Genomic DNA, 20898 nt, shown 5'->3' with positions numbered 1-20898 from the left:
GTAATAAGATTAAGTTGAATGACATTAGTGCGACTAAAGCAACTAGCATAGATGGATCCAGGGGACGTATAAAGAGTATCTAACTTGGAATTATTATTATTATTATTATTATAGGTTAAACACAGCATTCCTGGGACGGCAAGAAAAAGAAAACGGTGTGAAGTACACACCGTAACCCAGGAAGCACTGGGAATCAAACGAAGGAACTTCATTCAAGAGTCAACCCCCTACCCCGACATACTGTACGTGTCTTGGGAGGCGTTCAATGCGCGGAAGATCCCATTCTCCAAGTATTGGCGCGCCCAGGGCTACTGTGACGCAGGGAAACAACTCTGGAGCCGGGGCTCCCGTTCCCCGCCGCGCCATCCCGTCCGCCCTTGCATGGCGCCAGGTATTTTCCACGTGGCACCCCAGTTCTCAACCGTAAGTGGGGTGTTAGGAATATTAATGAGTGAGGCCTGTTGGTCTCCGCATGTTGACCAAGTGACCGGTTCAGTGGTCCTGGCTTCGATTTTACAAAGGGGCACATTTGGAGGGTGGTATTCTCCCCCTTCTCTCTCCTCCTTGAAGCCTACGGCTCCTCCTCGGGAGAGATTAGTCCGAGCTTTCTCACTGTCGATGGCATACGCACACCACCTGAAAACTATGGGAAGGCACAAAGTGTCAGATGAAGTAGGGAAACAAGCAGGTAACTGTTCTGACACACAGACAGTATTTTCAGGGACAAACAGCCAGTGCCGTTTTTCTTCTAAGGGCCCATCCAGAGGGAGTCAGGTTCCCTGCGTCCATTTGGTGTCATTACTAAGGAAAGAGAGTTCTGGCTTCCACCAAGTGTGAAGCTTAAACACGGGTGGGTCAAGGATGTGACCCCAGTGAACATGCTGAACATCAGAGCGGCAAGGCCAAATCCCCCAAGCAAACCAACAGGACAAGCATTACGATGGTTTTGGTGGAGTTCGAAGACACTACTGATAAGTAGGCTAAATCAACTCTCAAGGGCGCCTTGGACCCCTACATCCTTCCTAAGTTTTTCAGCCCTATGACTGAGATTTTTTAGCTCTCCCCAAGTCACTCCTTTTGGAGCAGTGGGTGGGAGAGTCTCAGTTGTCAGCGTCTCCTGCTTTGGACAATGGGCTGCAGCCTTTGTTGTTGCTTGGTTACAACCATCTGGGATAGCTGATCGGTCAGGTCCTCCAGACCGCAGATCCTCTCCAACTGGTGGAAGCACAGCGGGTGAGGGAGCTGGTCTCCCGTGGTATGGTTTCATCCTTTTGACAGGCAGCCGCAAAGGCCTGTGGGTGCTAAAACACAAGCATACCCTCTTCCCTGTGTTACCTTTACTGGCCCCTCCCACTTTCCTTCTCCTAAGGGATCTCCATGTAATGCTAAAGGAGGGGTCCTTTGTTACCAGCTTTTGGCAATTGAAATGGTTTTCAATCAGTGTGTTAAGAGAATTGTCACAATTAAGAAAACTGTAAATATACATGGCCAGCATTATCAAATTTTTGGGAAAAATTTCCTGACTCCCCCTTTTTTGTTTGTTAAGTAAAGTTTTAAAAGTATGATGAGTGCGTTCAACAATTGCTTGGCCTGTGGGATTATAAGGGGTACCTGTTTTATTTTGAATCCTTTACCTTTGTAGGAAATCCTGAGTGGATCAGGCCATATATCCTGGTCCATTGTCAGTTTTAATTTGCTGTGAACGGGCTAAATAACTAAAAGCCTCAAGCCAGAGGGCTTGCATGTTCTAGGCTGATTCTCCTTTAGGGGTGGAGGCATGTAATGCCCCGGAGAAGGTATCAATAGAGATATGAATAAATTGAAACTTCCCAAAAAGGGGGGTAATGGGTGACATCGGTTTGCCAAATTGCTTGTGGCTCTAGGCCCCTGGGATTAACTCCAATAGAGGGCAATGGTTTACCTGAGGCCTGGCAATCTGGACATTCTTTAATAATTTGTTTAGCCTGAGAATGAGGGAATTTAAACTCCTTGTGAAGTGCATGGCTATTTAGATGAAAAAAATTGATGAGAGGCAACAGTTTTCTGAAAGGCATCCATTATGCTCACTAGAGCGTCAGCTTGGGCGTTGCCTTCAGACATAGGACCAGGAAGACCTGCATGGGAACGCATGTGAGTGACAAACAGAATATGTTCCCTTTTATCTAATAAAGTTCGCAAGCTAAAAATAGGCTGAGCAGAGAAGGGTCCATAGATTCCTTAAGGAAAGTTGATCTATATGAAGGAGAGTATATATAGTATAACCAGAGTCACAAACGAAATTCAAGGGCTCGTGGGGCCATTGCTGGAGAGCCATAATGGCTCCTGAGAGCTCAGCTCGTGGGGTGGACGCATGACCAGGGGAAACACGATGCTGCCATTCCTCACCCTCCTTCTGGGTGATGGCAGCTTTTGCTGTTTTTCCCAAACCATCAGTAAAAACAGTCCTTGCATTGGGGATACAGGTCTCACTAATTTTTTCTTTTGGGCACATATTAAGGATTGGGATGCTTTGTAATAATTTATCAGAGGTCAGACTAATTTCTGTTGGGAACACCCTGTCTGGTTTCAGGAAGTGTAGCCTAGCTGACAGGCTAAAGGGCCCCAAGGCTGGAAATAAGGAGGCCTTGGGAAAACAGCCACAGAGGAGACGAAACCTGCCCCCTGGCAGGGGCTGTGCCTCTGCCTCTCTCACATCACCTTGGTTGGCCCTGTGATGGTTGGTAGTCAATGACGGGTAAGATTCCTCAAGAGGAGGGATGACCTAAGCCAGACACAGCCGGTATGGGCAGCAGGTCAAGGATTTGAGGGACATGGAGAAAGGGCAAAAAGGCCCACACCCCTCGGCTCAGGTTGGATGTGGCCAGGGTCCTCATTCCATCTGAAAGAAGTCTCCTTGCCTCTTGGCGGCTCCCTCTCCCTGCCTGGCTCAGGCTCGAAACAATACTGGAGACAGCCCTAAACAGGATCTGGCAGTTCCCAGGGGAAATCAGACCTAGAAGTAAATTCTTTAAAGCTTTGTTTCTCCCTCAAAAGCTATGATAGCCAGCTCATGCCGGGAAGGAAATTTACATTATTCACAGATCCTAACCCTAAACCCTTTGGCGCTCTCATGTTTACTAGTCTCTTCTTAGACCCATGTAAATCAGTGAGTTCCTGCCATTTGTTTTCTTCAAAACATCACCTATCCTCTGTAAATATTAACATACCGATATAATAAGATAACCTGCACACTCCTATTATGTAGCCCCACTGATAACCCTTTCATTAAAAGCCTTTGAACAAAGGGCTTAGGGCCTTCTCCACTAGAGGGAAGAGCCATGCCCCCTCTCCGGGCAAACAGAGAAGTGTTTGCGGCGACTCGTCTTTATTCCTCGCATCATGATAACACCAGGATGGACTCTGCAGGATTCAGAGCCCCGCTCCCTCCTCAGCGGGCTCCGGACAGTAACCCTCAGACCCAGGGGAGCCCCGTACTCCCCTGCGACAAATTTCTATTTTGCCTATAAAATCTGTAATAACACATTGAAATTCTAGAGACTGACCGGATAGCTGTTGTAAGTAAATTTGAGTAAGCGGGACGTGAATGATGGCTGGATCATGACCAAAAAGTTGAGTTCTCTCACTTCTTTTAATAATAAGATGGCATAAAGCTGTAACATAAGTAGTAATAGTACGTTGAGGTGGATGGGAGAGAAATAGCCATTCTCTCATGCCTAGCTGAGGCAGCAACTGACCAATTAACCCTGTGGGGGTGCCTAGAGTTGGAAAACAGAACAGCCTAACTGGCGATTCATGGTCTATTCTCGTGAGCTGCCTCTCACTGATATGTTGATTGATGAGGTCTAATTCTTGGAGAGCGTGGGGGGATAAAATTCTAGGGGAATTTAGATCAGAGTCACCTTTTAAGGTGTTGAGTAAGTGAGTAAGCTGGTAGGTGGTAATTCCTAGACTAAGTCAAATGCAGTTACTAACGCCTAACAGTTGTTGGAGGTTATTAAGAGTTAGCGGTTCAGGTGGACTGATTTGGAGTGTTTGAGGCGGAATTCCAGTGAAATAGAGTGTGCCCTAGGTACTTCCAAGGCTCAGATTGCTGGACCTTTTCAGGGGCAATAATTAAGCCATCAGGAGAGACTGCCTCTTTTAAGTAAACATAGGTTTTGGCTGGTGTTTCAGAGGATGGAGCGGCAATTAAAATGTCACCCATATAATGATATATTATTGAATTAGGAAACTTTTCTGAGACAGGTTGTGAAGTTTGGTGAATGAAATGCTGGCAGATAGTCAGGCTATTCAACATGCCAGGAGGCAGAACTTTCCATTGAATCTCTGTGTTGGTTGAGAATTGTTAAGAACCGGAACAGAGAAAGCACATCATTCCCTGTCCTTTTCAGCTAAAGGAATTGTAAAAAAGCAATCTTTTACATCAATGACTAAAAGCGGCCATTCCTTAGGCAGACAAGCTGGATTGGGAACTCTGGGTTGAAGAGCATCCATGATCTGAAGTACCTCATTAATTTTTCTAAGATTATGTATAAGTCTCCATTTTCCTGATTTTTTAGGGACTTACAAAAATCGGAGAATTCCACGGTCTGAAAGAGGGCTCAGTATGCCCTGATTCTCATTGCTGTTGAATTAATTCATGGCTTTTTTTAACCTCTTCCCCTTTCAGGGCCCACTGGTCGACCCACACAAGCGTATCTGAAAGCCACGTGAGGGGTAGAGAAGACATTTGAACAGTGGCCATTAGTGAAGAGGCGGAAGGGTGATTTTCATTCCCCCTCAATTGAGCCGGGGTCGGAACAGTCCTAGTCTGAGCAATGCAGTCACAGGGGGCTGTTCGATAGTCATCAGTGATGGCAGAGAGAAGCCCTAAAGTGTAGGGTTACTGAAGCCCATTGTCTCTGATGCTCTTCTTTAAATATTTATAGATTGTGAAGGGCAATGGCTCATGGACAGGCTGTCCATGTTGCTTAATGACAACTGGAAAAGCTGACCAAGCTTTCCCATCTCCTGCCTCTGCAGCTTCTCTAAGACATTGCTGCGTCGCAGTGGTGGTCTGAGTAAGTGCCGGAGGAGAATCTGCGGGAGGAGGAGGCAGAGGTGGTGAATCGGCCCGCTCGCTGTCGCGCTGTCCCGAAGCGGGCGGAGGAGGCCTAAGGGAGGAGCCGTCCTTCTCTGAGTGCAGCGGGGGCTCCCTGCAATTAGACTCAGTACTCACGCCTGCATCTGCCCTCTGGGCCCCTTCCTTTAAGTCTGAGCTTTGCTGATTACGAGGATTTCTAGTGTGAATAGGGATGAGAGCTGTTCTAACTAGGCTCCAAGTTAATAAATTTTGATGTCCTAAAGAGGTCCCATTTTCCTGAAGCCATTTCAGTTTCTGTCCGATTTTTTCCCATACTTCTATAGCCAGAGAACCTTTGTCTGGAAACCACGGACAATATTTCTTTACTGTCTGCAATAAATTGGTTAAATTTTTCTCTTTAACCTGACATCCTGCAGCCTTAAGAAGCTGCTGAAGCAGTTGAAAGTACATCTTCTGCTCCCTAGAAAGTCTCGAGCCCACTTTTGCTGCTGAGATGCTTTTGTTTTCGTTTTCACTTTCTCCTCTCGTTTCCACTCCACCTTGTCTAATCTTGCAAGCCTTCTCTGATTAACTGCTAGGGAATGAGATAAGTGTGGTGGGTCAAAGTGTACTGCTTGAGAGAAAGGCTTCCAAGGGTTTAACCCCTTGGTTAACCCTCTCTTAAACGTCTCAGTTCCTCCCCTGATTGTCTAAAACAGCCAGCGGGGCTCGGAGTGCTGGGTGACCAACACTTATATCGCGGGTCCCGGATGTGCCGAAGTTAATTACCATATTGGAATTCCCTGTGGGGCCCCTGCTCATCTTAGGAATTCATCCCAGACACCCCCGTAAAGCCCCTACTCACCTAGGGACACCGGAGCAGAACCCAAGCCTGGGAGGATGTGCCTCTTATCTTCAGAGTCCAGCTGGGACTGGAACACTCATTCAAGGCCTGACTATTTAACTGTTTAATTGCTGGAAACTTCCTAATTATAGTTGAAAGTGGAAGGAGAGGAAAGGTCTGGAAAAGCCAGCACTTTTTGCTCCATGCTAGATTCCTGCTTTCTAATCTCAAGAACTAAACCTAGGTGGGAAATGTGCCGCGGGGATGGCACTGTGAGTGCTTTTACACTGGGCTTCTCGTTGCATGGACTTTTGCTTGCAGCTGTCAGGAAACCTAGTGTTCTTCCCTGGTCCATGTCCAGCTTGTCCTTTCACAGAAGTCTTTATCACGGTGAGCAGCCTTGTGTCCTTTAAATGCTCTACCCGTTCCCAATGGAATGCAGCAAACTCAAAGGAGAGAAAGCAAGGTCTTGCGGGGAGTGTTTGGATCAAATTGAACTGTCAGATGTTATCTGAGGCAGAGAAAAACCAGAGCAGAAAAACTGAAAACGAACAGGCATAAGACACGGCCCTAGGAAAAAACCCTCTTCCCCTTTATCTTACATACACCCGCAGCATAACCGACAAGCAATGGTGCTACTGGGTCCCTTACCGGGGATGAAAGGCGCCGAAACTCCTGTCCAGTAGGTACGCAGTCCATGACGAAGGCTAGTAGCCTCTTAGGCTGACCTAGGTCCCGAGGGTCCCTATTCAGGCGCCAGATAAGGGAGGGCTCTGTCCCACAGAGCCTCTCCGGCTGCTGTGGATGAGGAAATGAACTGTACCAGACACAATTTGCATGTTGGGAGAGGGGGTTGGTGACTTCCTCTAGTGGAGAATCACCCTGAGCCCTTCTCTCCAAGTGGCTGTTACTGAGAGGTATGCGCAGGGCTGTACAGCGTGCATACAAAGCCTATCAATCTACATCAAAAAGGCTATAGATAATAAATTGAAGAAATACAGAGATTTGTCTTAAATCAAGGTCCATCAGACAAGTTGGTGCCAGATGCTCATTAAGGCACAGTTTTCAGGGCTCAGAAATTATCTCCTTGTGGTGAAGTCAAACATCTGGTGTTTTCCTTATCAGGGCAGTGGGAAGCAGAGCAAGCTTCAGTAACTATGTTGCATTTTTTTAGGCCAGATTTCCCAGGGGACCCTCAGTGTTAGTATTGGTCCATGTGCCTCCCGGCATTCCTGGCTTTCCAGTCGAGGCTTACAGGCGGGGGGGGGGGGGGGGGGGGGGCGGGGCTACCTTGTGCGGGGCTACAGTTCCCGATACCACACAAGGTCGTCCACAACAGGTATAGTTACGGTGCCTTTACCTGAGCCAGCCCCACCTGGGTTCTGTGTGTACAAAGAACGTAGAAAGGAAATAAGTAAATCATGAAGGACCTAGATGCTTTGAATTAGAAAAATTTGCTTAATAGGTGGTTCTCTCCCATTCCTCTCAATCTTTAAATAATTCAAGGTCATACTTACTGCAAGTCTCCTGGGGTCCCTTAGCGTTTAGGAGACGCCCGCCTGTGGGGGAGGAGAGGGGGCGGGAGAGGCATCGTACTGGTCCAGGGAGGAGAGCGCGCCCACCAGGACTCTTCATGTGCGGTGCCTTCCCAGGTAGGAATAGAGTCCAGGTGCCGGGGGAGGGCTGGAGAAGAAAGACAAATTTCAATCCCTGGAGCAAAGACCTGAGACTGGAATGTTCTTCCTTTGCAGGCACTCAGGTTTGGCAGGAAGAACATGTGACCAATAAATAGCGTCCCAAGGAGAGGGCCTCTTGCTTGCTCTTACTCTGAATTTCTCCGTGGGATGGTGAGGGATTTTTCCCTCCATTCACCCAACATCTGATTCTCGGACTCCCGCTGTGTTTCCTACAGTTCAACTCAATCAGACAGGAAGTGCCTGGACTTGGCCTCAGACCCCCCACCAGGGTTCCATCCCCCAGGACTGCCCTCCCTCAGAGCAGGTCTCACGGTCAGGCCCCCATGGTACCTGCGCTTCTGTCCGACTTGCCTGCAAATGTTAGGGGTCCCCACCAAGTTCACCACATCAACAAACAGAACTCAGAAAAATGCTGTGCTTACTACACATTTTATCATAAATGATACAAGTGAGCAGCCACATGAAGAGGGACAAGGGGTGAGGTGGGGAAGGGCCCGGAGAGCCGGAGCCTCTGTCACCATGGAGTTGGAAGGGGTCACCCCCGCCCCCAGCATGTGGATGGGTTCATTAATTCAGAAGCTCTGTGAATCTCATGATAAGGGGTCGTTATGGAATTTTCACCATGTAGACAGAAATGATTAAATCATTGGCCTTGTTGATTGAACTTGAACTCCATCCAGCTCCTCGACCAGAGGCTGGGCAGTGAGGCTGCAAGTTCCAGCTCTCTGACCAAGCTGCTCTCTCTGGTGACTGGCCCCCCTTGGAAACTGTTCAGGACCCCCCGCCAAGTGCCACCGCATTGGCACCCTTGTCACTCAGGAGATTCCAGGGGTTTTAGGAGCTCTGTGCCGGAGCCAGGGACGGAGACCAAACACAGTCAGACCTCCGTTCTCGAATGTCTCCCATGTCAAACAATTCAATTCCCGACCAAATTGTTTATGGAAAATATGTCTCAGTTGTCGAACAAAATTTTGATTCTTCACCTGACAACCCTTTCATGCTGATACCTGTTGGTCAGTCACCTGCATGATTGGGATTTCAAACAAATGGCTTCTTGAAGAGAATTCCGGAATGAAGTAAGTTCAAGAACTGAGGCTTTACTCTAATTTTTCTGTTATACCACAGGTCTTTGACCACAGATTCATTAGTAGAAAAAGTATCATAACAGTTCAAAATGCTGGCATGTTCCTAGAGTCCGACTCAGTCTTCAGCAATCAGTCCAGTCCCTCATCCTCGTGGGGGTATTTACATGGCCCATAGAGTTATGAAACTTGCCCAACAGTTTTAGTCAGAGGGGAAATGCAAATTAAGCCATAATGTGATAGCACCACACAACTCCCGGAAGGGCGAAAATTAAACTCAGACAAAACCGATTCTGGGCAAGAATTTGGAGTAATTCTATCATTATTACTAGTGCAAGAGTCAGTTGATTCAAATACTTTGAAAAATGCCATGGCGGTACATACCACACCCAAACACGCACTCGCCCTATGACCCGGCATCTCACGTCTAGTCACACACCCCGTAGGCGTGCACACATATGTGTGCCAAATTATTCACAGCAGCATGATTTGTAAAATCTGGGTATAACACAAGTGCCCATGAGCAGCAGAGGACAGGAAGTGCGGGCCGTTCACACAATCGAACCCCCCTGTCGCCATGACAGTGACGAAACCGCAGCCACGCAGGGCCGCAGGGGTGGGACCCAGGACGGAACGCTGAGGGACAGCCCCGTGCGCGGGGGCGCCCGCTGTGACGGTCCACTCCCTCCCAGGCCGACAGAGCTCGCCTGTGGTGTGAGAAGTCCAGATAGTGGCCCCTGGGGATGGTGGAGGAGGGCAGTTTATGACCAGATAAGATTCGAGAGGCTCCCTGGGTGCTGGAAAGGTTCCCCGGGTGTGTTTCTCTGAACTTTGACTTTGTGAAAATCCACTGTGCGCTTATGATTTGTCCACCTCTCTCCGTGGGTGAGGTCCTCCATGAAAATATGCTTTTCTGGATCTTTTAAGTAGTTCTTCTCAAGCCAACATAGAATTACTGTTACTGAAAACTTTTAGAAATGCTGACTTGAAGTACCCACTGCAACTTTTTAAGATCCAAGGACATAAATTGTGATGGAGACACAGGAAGAGAATCTGATGGGAGAGCAGCGAGCCTGGGCGCGGGCTCCCCCACAGCCTCAGGAACGGCGAGCCGGGCAGGCGCCTGGGCGGGGGTGGGAGAGAGGCCCCTGGGCACTGCATGTGTGACCCACGGGCAGCGGCTAATGGGCTGGCTGGCCGGTCAGGAACGTGAGGAAAACGACCTGGGACCTGAGACGTGGGGGAGAGATGGGCCCATGGGCCTCTCGCCGTGGACGGAGCGGGGGCCGATACGGGTGTGGGACGTGATTCCACAGAGAGTATCCGTGTGGCGGGGCTGCTCGTACGCAGGTGGGGAGAGGCCTTGGTGGATCCTGACACTTAGCCTCTCCAGCCACGAGGGTTGCTCAAGGTGTCCCTGCGCAATGTGACCGCTGGGTGGCGCCCCGTGGACGCAGCACCGCGGCTCCCACGCACCCGGCCTGACCTGGCGGCTGGGTGCTCGTTGCCCGCCGGCTGGGAGCCGCTCGTTCTGGGAAAAGAAAAATACACCAGGTGAAATTAAGAACAAAACAGAGGTGTCTTAGATAAATATGCCACTGCCGATAGGGGAGGGATTTAAACAGTCCTAAAAACTATAATGAAATTATATCAGTGGAAAAGACTGCAAAGAAAGAAGTTTTAAAGCAGTTGTTAAAATTCTCTTTTCCTTCAACCATTTTCAGAATCTATTACAAGAAAGTTCTACTAAACCTTCAAGGAAGACGCCTAATCTTCTATAAAATATTCAAGAGAATGAAAAATATAGGGAAAGCCAAAACTTATTTTTTAGTCATCAATAACATTGATCCTAATGCCAGTTAGGGAACAAATAAGAAAAAAATATGCATATCATATTTAAGAAAAGAGATGTGAAAATTCTGAGAAAGTATAGTAGTCTATGTCTATCAATGTACTCTAAAATAATTAAATATCTTGTCCAGGTGTGGTATCCCAAGAATGAAATCCACTTCTTAATTAAAGGATAAGGAAACAGGGGTGGTCATATCTCAGTGTGCAGAAATGACTGCAGCTGAAACCCAGTTCTCCATCTGACCCCCACTTCCTTAGTCATGGTCGCTTTGAAGGACCCGGGTGATTAGCTTATCCCTTTCCCTACTTTCAGGATTATCTCTGGATTGCAAGATGCATGCCTTTAATCACATCTGCAAAGTCCCTTTGGCTGTGCATGGTGACACATTCATAGGTTCCAGGGCTTAGGGGTGAACATATTTATACATCTCTTCCCCTGCCTGGTACAGCATGTACGGTGACTGAATGAAGAGGGCTTTTGTTTTTTGGGTTGTTGTTTTTTTTTTTTTTATTTCACAACAGAAACAGGCTTTATTTCATCCAGACAAGTGAATATTTCAATTAACATCCACTTCAAGACTTGACAAGTCTCATATCATTACTCACTGATATGAGAGACATGTGCTGGGGACCTAGTATGTACCGAGACCTATGCTAGGCATTGTGGGTAAAAGGAGCTTCGACTCCCTGAGAAGTTCACCAGTGACGTCCTGGTCAGGAGAGGGCCTCTGGGGACCCGGGGACTAGCTCCATGGTGTCTCCTTGGTAGTCACTGTCTCTCCATTAATACCTTGTGAATTTCTTACATGTGTCTTCTGTTCAAAATAAAAGGATTTAAAGAGAGAGGTAAACAGAGCTAGTAGTAATTTGAAGCAAAAAAGTAAATAAATAAATGAATCAAGCAGAAATATTGAGTTTTTATAATGGCTATAATAAACAACATTTAGATGAGATAACTATCAATTGAAGAATAATTAATAAACAAGAGAGCAGAATGAAGCTTATACAACAGGAAATATAAGAGAGAAGCTATGAGACATGGAGAATAGAAACAGATATTCTCATCTCTGGATAATCAGACACCTAAAAAGTAGGAGAAATAGTAAAGGGAGATGAAATGTCTGGGAAAAAATAGATTATTAGGGTTTAGAGAAAGATGAAATAATTTAGTTTGAAATGGTGCCTTGAGTGACAAATAGGGTTTTTAGAATACATTATTAGAAAGCACACATATCTAGATACATTATGAGGAAAGTGTAAAAACTTTTTTAGAAAGACAGAATTCTAAGCACTTGCAGAGAGAGCCCTTCGCCGCCAAAGCACGAGGTCGGACAGACAGCCCTCTCACCGGCACAGCAGCCGCTGCCTGCGGCCTGGGGGCTGCTTCCTGAGAGGTGCGGCCAGGGGACGTTCAGTCCCAAAATGCGCACCCCAGCAAATGGTCATTTAATACATGGAGATGTTCTCAACCATTTCAACCTTAGACACTGTGCTATTCAAAGAGCCACTTTTAAAAAGCTTTTAGAAAAATCTCTCCCTACCCCCCGCCACAGAAGAGAAACACATCCTAGGGGGTCCATAAGAAAGGTGGAAAATAAGAAAGATCCAATAATTTAACAAAATTTACTGTTATCTTTAAAAACAGAGACTCCTTTTTAAAAAAAGGGTGAGAGAAACTGTGTTGATGACCCACCTTAAGAGCCAGTGATACCACTGCTGGGAATTTACCTGAAGAACCTGAAACACTAATTTGAAAGAGCATATGCATCTCTACATTCATCGCAGCATCATTTACAATCGCCAAGATTCGGGAACAGCCCAGGTGCCCATCAGTAGGCAGGAGGATAAAAAAGCTGTGGTACGTTTACACAATGGAAACTACTCGGCTGAAAAAAGTAAGAACTCTCGCTCTTTGCCACAGCGTGGATGGATCAGGAGAGCATTATGCTGAAGTGAAATAAGCCAGTCAAGGAAAGACAAGGATGATATGATTTCACTTAGATGTGGAACTGATGAAAAAAAGGACTAACAAACAAATTAGAAACAGACTCATAGACACAGAGAGCAGACAGACAACTGTTAGAGGGGAGGGGGATTGGCAGGGCTGGGTGAAAAAGGTGAAAGGATTAAGCAAAAAAAAAAAAAAAAAGTCTCATAGACACAGACAACAGCATGGTGATGACCAGAGGGGAAGGGGGTGGGGGAGGTAGAAGGGGGTCAAGGGGGAGAAGTGGTGATGGAAGGAGACTTGACCCTGGGTGGTGAACACACAATACAATATGTAGATGATGTATTACAGAATTGTACACCTGAAACCCATATAATTTTATTAACCAGTATCACCCCCAATAACTTCAGTTTAAAGCCCCAAAATTCAGATGTAGTTAAAATCAACATAGTGCAGGTAGGAGGTGGTGATAAAGAGGGAAAACCAAAATACAGCAAAGTCTTTTCTATGGAGCAGGGAGAATACAGGAAGTCATCAGTTCTTTAAGTCAATAGAGTAAATGAACATAATTTGGACATTAAGTTAATATAAAGCTTTTTGTGAGTATTATTAGAACATACAGCTTATCTAACAACAGAATTTGGCCCATCATTTAGAAAACAAGAAATGGGAAAAACGAATAAAAGTAGAGTCTATTAAACAAAACATTTTAATAATAGGATAGTATAATTTTAATGTAATGGTAATTGCAAATCACGTGGGTTAACCAATTAAAGTGAAGGAACTGTCAGAGTGTACGTTCAACAAGAGCTAACACATTCAAACATAATAAAAGAATACAGAAATGTTGAAATAATGGGAAAAGACATTTCAAGCAGATCTGAAACAAACATAGCTGGCATGGGAAGTCTAGTACCTGCCAAAAGAAATTAAAAGCCAAAGAAAAACTATAATAATCATGAACACATGTACTCCTGGAAATAAAACTTCAAAATACAAAGGCAAAAAATGACAGCAATGTAGAAAAGACCACAAATGGAAAATCTAAAACTTTAGCTGAAGATTTGAACATTTCCTGCAAAACTAACAGCTGAGGCAGAGAGAAAATAACCAGAGCAGATGATGTAAATAATAAATTAAAAGAATCAGGTAATTAGCCCTGGCTGGTGTGGCTCAGTGGATGGAACACTGGCCTGTGAATCAAAATGTTGCCTGTTTGATTCCCAGTCCAGGCACTTGCCTGGGTTGTGGGACGGGTCCCCCGTTGGGGACATGTGAGAGGCAACAGGTTGGTGTATCTCGCACATCCCGATGTTTTTCTCCCTCTCTTTCTTCCTCCCTTCCCATCTCTTGAAAAAGAAATAAATAAAATCATTTAAAAAAAGAATCAGATAATTAGTTACATAGAAACTTATACAACCAACAAGAAGAGTATCATATAGACACTATTTTCAAGCACACAGGGAAAATTTTTGAAAACTTAACATTTAGTAAGCCACACAGGGAGCCTTAGTATGTTCAAATGAATCAATATAACATAGACTTTGTCCATAATGCAAATGAATTCTAAATCAATTTTTAAAAATAAATTAATTCCATATACCAAAAACATGCAATGAAATGATCATGGGACTGAAAATACAAATGATGGAACACTTAGTTCTCAGGGAAAGTCTGTACATCAAAAGCAGGGCATAGAAGGAGACATCTAGCTTTTAAACAAAGTTAATGGGAAAAGGAAGCCTGAAAATGAATGAGTCCATCATTTCCATTAAGAGAATGGAAAAGCAGGAAAACAGCAAAGCAAAGTACTATGTAAATAGTAAAGACAGAACAGCATTCAATTAAAGAGTAAAAAATAGGGAAGATGAAAAAGTCAAGTTTTGACTCAATGGAAAGTTTAAAGAGGTTAATAGACCTCTAGCAAGACTGTCAGTGAAAATATAGGGTATTCAGAATGAAAAGGAGAAATAATTATGTATACATGTCATTTAAATGAAACAAAACCTTATGATCAACTCCATGACAATGTCTGAAATTTTAGATAAGATGGATGAATTTCTAAAAAGATACAGAGGTCAAAACTGCAAGAAAAAATTGAGAAATAAGGCCATGAGCATCAAAGACACTGAGCTGAAAGGCAGAGTCCCTTCCCAAAGGCCTGTCCCGAGAGCATTGCCGCTGGGGGAGTCCAACCACATTTCAGAAACAACCCCTTCCTCTCCTGTAAGTGTAAGTGTTGTCCCAAAGCTTCCCAATCATTTTATGATGCTGGCGCATCTTATTTCCAGAGACAGCTAAGGACAGTACCAGAGGAGAAAATAATACAATAACTTCATCCGTGTCACTGAATCCAACACCGTGATCCAAAAATAATTTGTTTTGAGCAGCTAAGAGTTATCCTAGCCTAGTGCGAATGCCTGACAATCAGCTTTCTTGCTTGTAATGTAAGGGTCTGACACTGAGCTTTGGATGGTGGAGGCATCTATTCAAAACCACCCACCTCAGAGACACCACCTTCAGCTACACAACCAGGAAAAGAGGCCGGGGCTGCCCCACCCAGGAAGCTCCCTTTAGAAAGCCCTGGGTGACCCAGATGACTGACTGCTTGAGGGAGGCTGCTATTGCCTTCTCGCACTTTAACTCTGGCTCTATTGTTTTAAATTCACCAATAAAGAGTGAACCAAACCCTAGGCAACCTGCCTGTGACCCCAATAAAGGAAGACCCCCAGCCCCAGGTTCTTCACCTCTCCCTCTCGCGCTCTCTCTATCGCGCGTGCGTGCGTGCGTGCGTGCGTGTGTGTGTGTGTGTGTGTGTCCCTCCATTTCTCTCCCTCCCTCCCTCCCTCCCTCTCCCTGGGCAACCTTGAGCACGTTCCCTACCACAGCCCTCCAGGACCTGCCAGTAATACTCATAAACCTTGCTTTTCAAAGTCCCTGATGGCTATTGCTGAGATGAGTCTTGCAATCCTAATAAAAACCAGAAGGGCCAGTCCAGCCCCGACACTGGCTCTGCCCGGGGGCATGTCTGCAGGGGAGGGGGACGGTCTCCACAAGAAGTGAGGTCCCAGGGGAGGGCCCCAGGCATTCATACTGATGGTCTCACTCTTGATGGGCTGACACCTACAGAAAACGCCCAGAGATGCAATGACGGTTCAATGTCAAGAGAGCTGTAATGTGATCCGAAAATTAGTAAACCAAAAAAGAAAATTCATATTAATGACAACTGAATTCCACTCCATAAATGCATAAACAAAATCTGATAAATTCAGCACATAGTAAAGATTTCAAAGCAAAAATCCATAGCAAATATATTTATGGAGAAATTAGATGCACTCCCTTTGAGATTATACAAAAGGTAGAATGTCTCTTATAATTACAAATGTCGGACTAGTATCAGAGGTACTAGACATCGTCATGAGAGCAGAAGAAAATCAAGGCTATGAAGATTGTAAGGGAGAGAGATACTGGCTACAGGTGATCAATCTGCATATTGACTAAGTCTACAGCCTCTGGAGACCCAGTACCCAAGTTCAAATCCAAGCTCTGTGCTTTTCAAGCTGTGTGACCTCGGACAGGTTCCTTCACCTCTCCACATGTCTCTTTCCCCGTCTGTACCGTGGGAAATAATGGTACCGACGTCCAAACATGAGTAAGTGAACACATAAGAAGCACACAAAACAGTGACAGATTTGTATTAGGCAACTCAGCTGAAGTACTTCTTCATAGTATTTGTTGTTTCCATCTAGTTTGGTGACTAAACACTGTTGAAGTGTCTCTCCTTCCCATCCCTAACACAGACCTAGCTCAAACTGGTCCTATCCTGCTTCTAACAGGACCCAGGACCAAAACTTAAACAGTGGATGCATCACTCATGAGTAACACGTGTGAACCCTTAACTGCAGCCCTGCAGGGCCCCGCCCCCAACCCTGGATCCCGGGAGACAGACTTGAGCCTGCCTCCTGTTTCCTTGCCAGGCGACTCACAAATAAAGCCCTTTCTTCTCTCAAAGGCCAGTGCCAGTGTTGGCTTCTAGGTGGCAGGGCAGCAGGCCCTCGTTCGGTAACACATGCCACCTCCTCTCCCAACTGTGCCCCTAATACCCCCACACCCGAATGACTCACAGGGGTCCCTGCACCCAGGGACGCTGTCTGGTCTCTTGGTCTTCAGAGCGACGGTGCCGGCAATGGCCCCCGCCAGACCCTCCCCCAGACCCAGGGCGCAGACCACAGTCTCCACCGTCTCAGGCACCTGGATTGGCCCCTGAGCCTCTGGAGCACAAAGGAAAATGAAGCCACAGGTGCAGAGAGCAGGGCTGGCCTCAGGGGTAGGGGCACGAAAAGTTAGAACCCTGAGATGTGAGGTTTGGATAAAGTGACAATAAACCACAGAATTAAGGAAAGTGGGTGCCGAGGAGAGAGGGCTCCCGGAAATGGACGGTGCCGGGATGGCGGTGGGAGAGGGAGGGCTCCACACCCCGGAGCCAGGGCAGTGGCCCATCCAGGCCCCAGTGCCCCACCCGCAGCCGTAGGCGCCATCTGCTGAGGGCACGAAGGTCAGGCAGTGGAACCTGTGGAGCCTGAACTCTGTGCTGGGCAGGAGGAGAGTCTCAGCCTCCCCTTCGGTTTCCACCTGCCCATCCTGCAGCCAAGTGACACTGAGCACCAGTGGGAAGAACTTGTTCATGCAGCAGATGAGAGTGTTGGGCGGACCCAGCTCCATGGGCTCCTCGGAAACACAGTCCCCTCAGGAGGCTCTGAGAGGGGACAGGACCTGGTGAGTCTACCACCTGATCTGCATCTCAAAGGTCCACCTCAGGCCCAATGTTCTCCAGAGGAGGGGCCACCTCTGCCAGGCCTGCCTTTGCCCTGAGGGTCACAGTCACAGCTTCTCAGGCGCCTGCCCTGGCCCCCCTCAGCCCAGCCTCGCCCTTGAATGAAAGGAAAATGCCTCCTCTGATGGTCTAAGTGCCCGGCTTTGTGGACTGAATCCTGCTCCCTCTCGGGGCTTCATCCCGAGTGGGCATCTGGGTCTCCCCTCCCCTGTGCGGCACAGGGGCTCCCCCACCCCGCAGCGGGGCTGGAGAGGAGCGGGCAGGGCTAAGCCTGGCCTTCTGTGGCCCTGCTGTGGACATTGATAACAAGCCTTCCTGGGAACAAGCCTTCCTGGGAACGAGCCTTCCTAGCACCGTGGGACAACACTCTGACCAAAAGGTTAGCCATCAGTGCATCCTTCAGACTGATTTATGACCAAAAGGGGGAAGTGTGGACAAAAAAGGGAGGGGCTCTATGGAAAGTAATCTCAGAAGGTGATCTGATCGTGAATTCCTAACTGGGCAGGTCAGGGTGAGTAGTCACACCCAGGCGTGTGGCTTCTTTACTAAAAGGCTTAGCTTTGACTTAAGCCAGCCCTGTCCCTTGCTTCTGTGCACCCAGGTTAGCACACCTTTGAAATTAAAACTGCCTGGAAGCGAGCACATAATCTTGTTATCCTTTAATCTATCCTTTAATCCAATCCTGTCTTGTGTTCTCCCACCTCCATGTAGTTTTCCTATGTTTCCTCCTTAATTTGAAATGCATAAAAGCTGTAAAATCGTTATTCTCCGGAGCATCTGAGACCTTGCTCTCCAGCACATGTCATCAGTTTGGTTCAAATAAATTCATAAAAATTAAAAAAACAAAAAGCAAACACAAAATAATCTTTAAAGACTTAAAACACTTTTATCAACTCTTTTTGGATCATGATACATACACACACACACACACACACACCCAGAGAACAATCTAGGAAATTTGAACACTGAGTGAAAATTTAAGGGCAAGAGGGATGATGCTAACTTTTAGATGTGATGATAAAATTGTGATGATATATTTTAAGAATCTTTCTCTTTCAAGGCTACATGGTGAAAAATTTACAGATGAAACGCTATACTATTTGGCATCACTTCAAAATCATCCAGCTGACAGGGAAGGAGTAAGTGAGGTAGAAATGAACCAAGAGTGGCCGTGAGTTAAACCATTTTACTCCCATGGCTGACAGACAGCTATTCTCTATATGTTTGTATTTTTGAAATTTTTCACAATAAAAAGAATAGATGATATGTATATATAAAATATATAGATGATATGCATCTCTATATATGAAAATAGATTATATGCTTATATAAGTTGGATAAAAGAAAATTTTAAAAAGCAGGGTTTTTTAACATAGACAAAATATATTAATCAAGACCAGCAATTTTCATCTATAATACACATACACTAGTTACTAAAATTCTATGGCACACCAAGAAATATGTTCTTTGCTTACCTGACAAAATAAAATAGGTATAATTATGATTAATTCACACAGGGCACCTATTGTTGTATTGGCTGTTGTCATTTTTTAATTTAACAACATAAGGAAAAAGGAGTCAGTGACCGACTGAGCCGGGTATTGCATGTTTCAAAAGCTCCAGGGCGCGCCAGTTCCCGTGCACACCAAGTGAATATCGCTGATCAAGACAAATAATAACACTGAACAAGAGAAGGGATTTTTTTTTAATAAAGTATAAAGTCTTCAGCAAAGATAGTCAAGGAGCACTTATCCATTAGGCAGAGTAGACACAGTCATAGGAACCACAGTACTTTTGGGGTCCATAAAAATGGTTACATTTTTAAAAAACACAAAATGAACTTCTTGGTTGTAGAAAATATCTTACTGTACTATTAATATATTTCTCTATACAATATTAATATGTTTATCTGCATACTTACACAGCCATAAAATATAATTTTGATTGGGGGGAGCAAACAGGGCCAGAAAGGACAGAAGTGCCTGGGGCCCACAGGACTCAGGACGCAGCCCTGAGCTGATGGTCGTGAACATTCACCTACTGAAGAGCGAAGCAGCAAAACACAAATCAGTGCCGATGCTGGACTCCAAGGAGAGACGGCTCATGACATCGTGGCTACAACAGCGGAACACGACTTTGGGGTCTCTTGGGGAGGGCAAGTGTGGTCATGAAGCAGGGGGTGGGATCGTGCCGGTCAAATGCACAGGAAGGGGCGAGACAGCAGACGTCTCCTGGGGTGTCTCAGTAACTGCACCTCATGTGGGAAGAGTGTCCCCAACACTTCTCTTCTCCCACCCCCAGTGCTTCATATGCATTTCATATGTATAGTTCATATGTGTTTCACTGGACTCCCACCACAGAAAGTGGGTTCACGAGTTCTCGGAGCCGGCTGACCCTGCAGCTGGGCCGGCCGGGTCGGCACTGGAGGAAGCTGAGCCTTGGCGCCCAGAGACACAGAGACTGAGGGGTCAGCGGGGTGGGGTCTGCGGCCCTGCTCCCCGGACGGAGGCCTTGAGAAGCCCCCGAGGTCCCAGAACTGCCCTTGCTCTTCCCAACTGAGTCAGCCCTTCCTTGACGTCCTCATACCCCACATGCCAACATTTTCATAGTAACTTCCTTTTGGGGCTTAAGCTGTTCTGAATCAGATTTTTGTAACAAAATCTGTAACAAAAAGAAAGTTAAGTAGGAGGTCTTGACAGCAGTGAGATCAGAAGGAGAAGGAGAGCCCTGTGCCCCAGACGCCCGTGTGTCAGCAGGAACCAGGGCAGGGACGCTGGACCAGGGCAGCGTGGCCGTCCCCCTCCCTTGTCTTTCCAGTGCAATGGGGTCATTCAGGGGGAGTCACTCCCTCACAGAGCAGGTACTAGCCATTCACAGATAAGGAAACAGATGCTCAGATTAAATAAGCAGCCCAGAGAGAAGCCAAGCACCCCTGGCAAGATAAATGGAGGAGACGCCCTCCCTCGGACCACAGAGAGGCCGCCTGCAAGCCCCTGTCAGCGCCGCCGTGGGCCCCGCCCCCGTCTGCTCGGCCAGGCCCCAGGCTGCTGCAGGCTTCTCTGCCTGAGACCAGGGCCCCCATAAAACACGGGCCATTTCCCATCTCCTCCCTAATGCTGGTCTCTCTGAAACGTGTTTCTTAGTTTTCAGTTTTTATTTGTTTGATTCTATAGACTTTCAATTTTGAAAAGTATGGGAAATCTTGAGATATTAATAAAAATAACCCCAAATGGAAAATTGCAGAATTTAAGACATCTCTACCAGCCCTAGTAATATATGTAAACCTTATTCAGTGAGAAGATTTAACGCACTTCCTGATCCAGCAGCACAGCCCAGACCCTGGGGAGACGTGCACACAGCAGGAATACGCAGCCGTGACCCACGGACTGTGGCCCGAGTCTCTGTGGAACCCGAGCTCTTATAGATGAAGTGGCGAGACCTGGGACATCACCTTTGCACCAGCTGCCATAGTATCCATCCTGGCTTTTACTCGTTATGCTTTGAAAAACCGCTCATCTATTTCTTGGGAATTGATAGATTTCAGCCTGGAAGAGACATGTTAGTAAGAGAGAGGCCAGAA

The 20898-nt window shown here is 46.4% G+C and overlaps 1 pseudogene; it reads right to left on the bottom strand.

Annotated features, from left to right (window-relative positions):
• LOC129067939 (RLA class II histocompatibility antigen, DP alpha-1 chain-like) overlaps window positions 1–20898 on the bottom strand; it is a 40803-nt pseudogene that overhangs the window by 10351 nt on the left and 9554 nt on the right.

Source organism: Pteronotus mesoamericanus, unplaced genomic scaffold, assembly GCF_021234165.1.
Source record: "Pteronotus mesoamericanus isolate MK-2021 breed Mesoamerican mustached bat unplaced genomic scaffold, CSHL_Meso_final contig_20, whole genome shotgun sequence".
NCBI lineage: Eukaryota > Metazoa > Chordata > Mammalia > Chiroptera > Mormoopidae > Pteronotus > Pteronotus mesoamericanus.
This window is presented reverse-complemented; position numbering and strand designations above follow the sequence as displayed.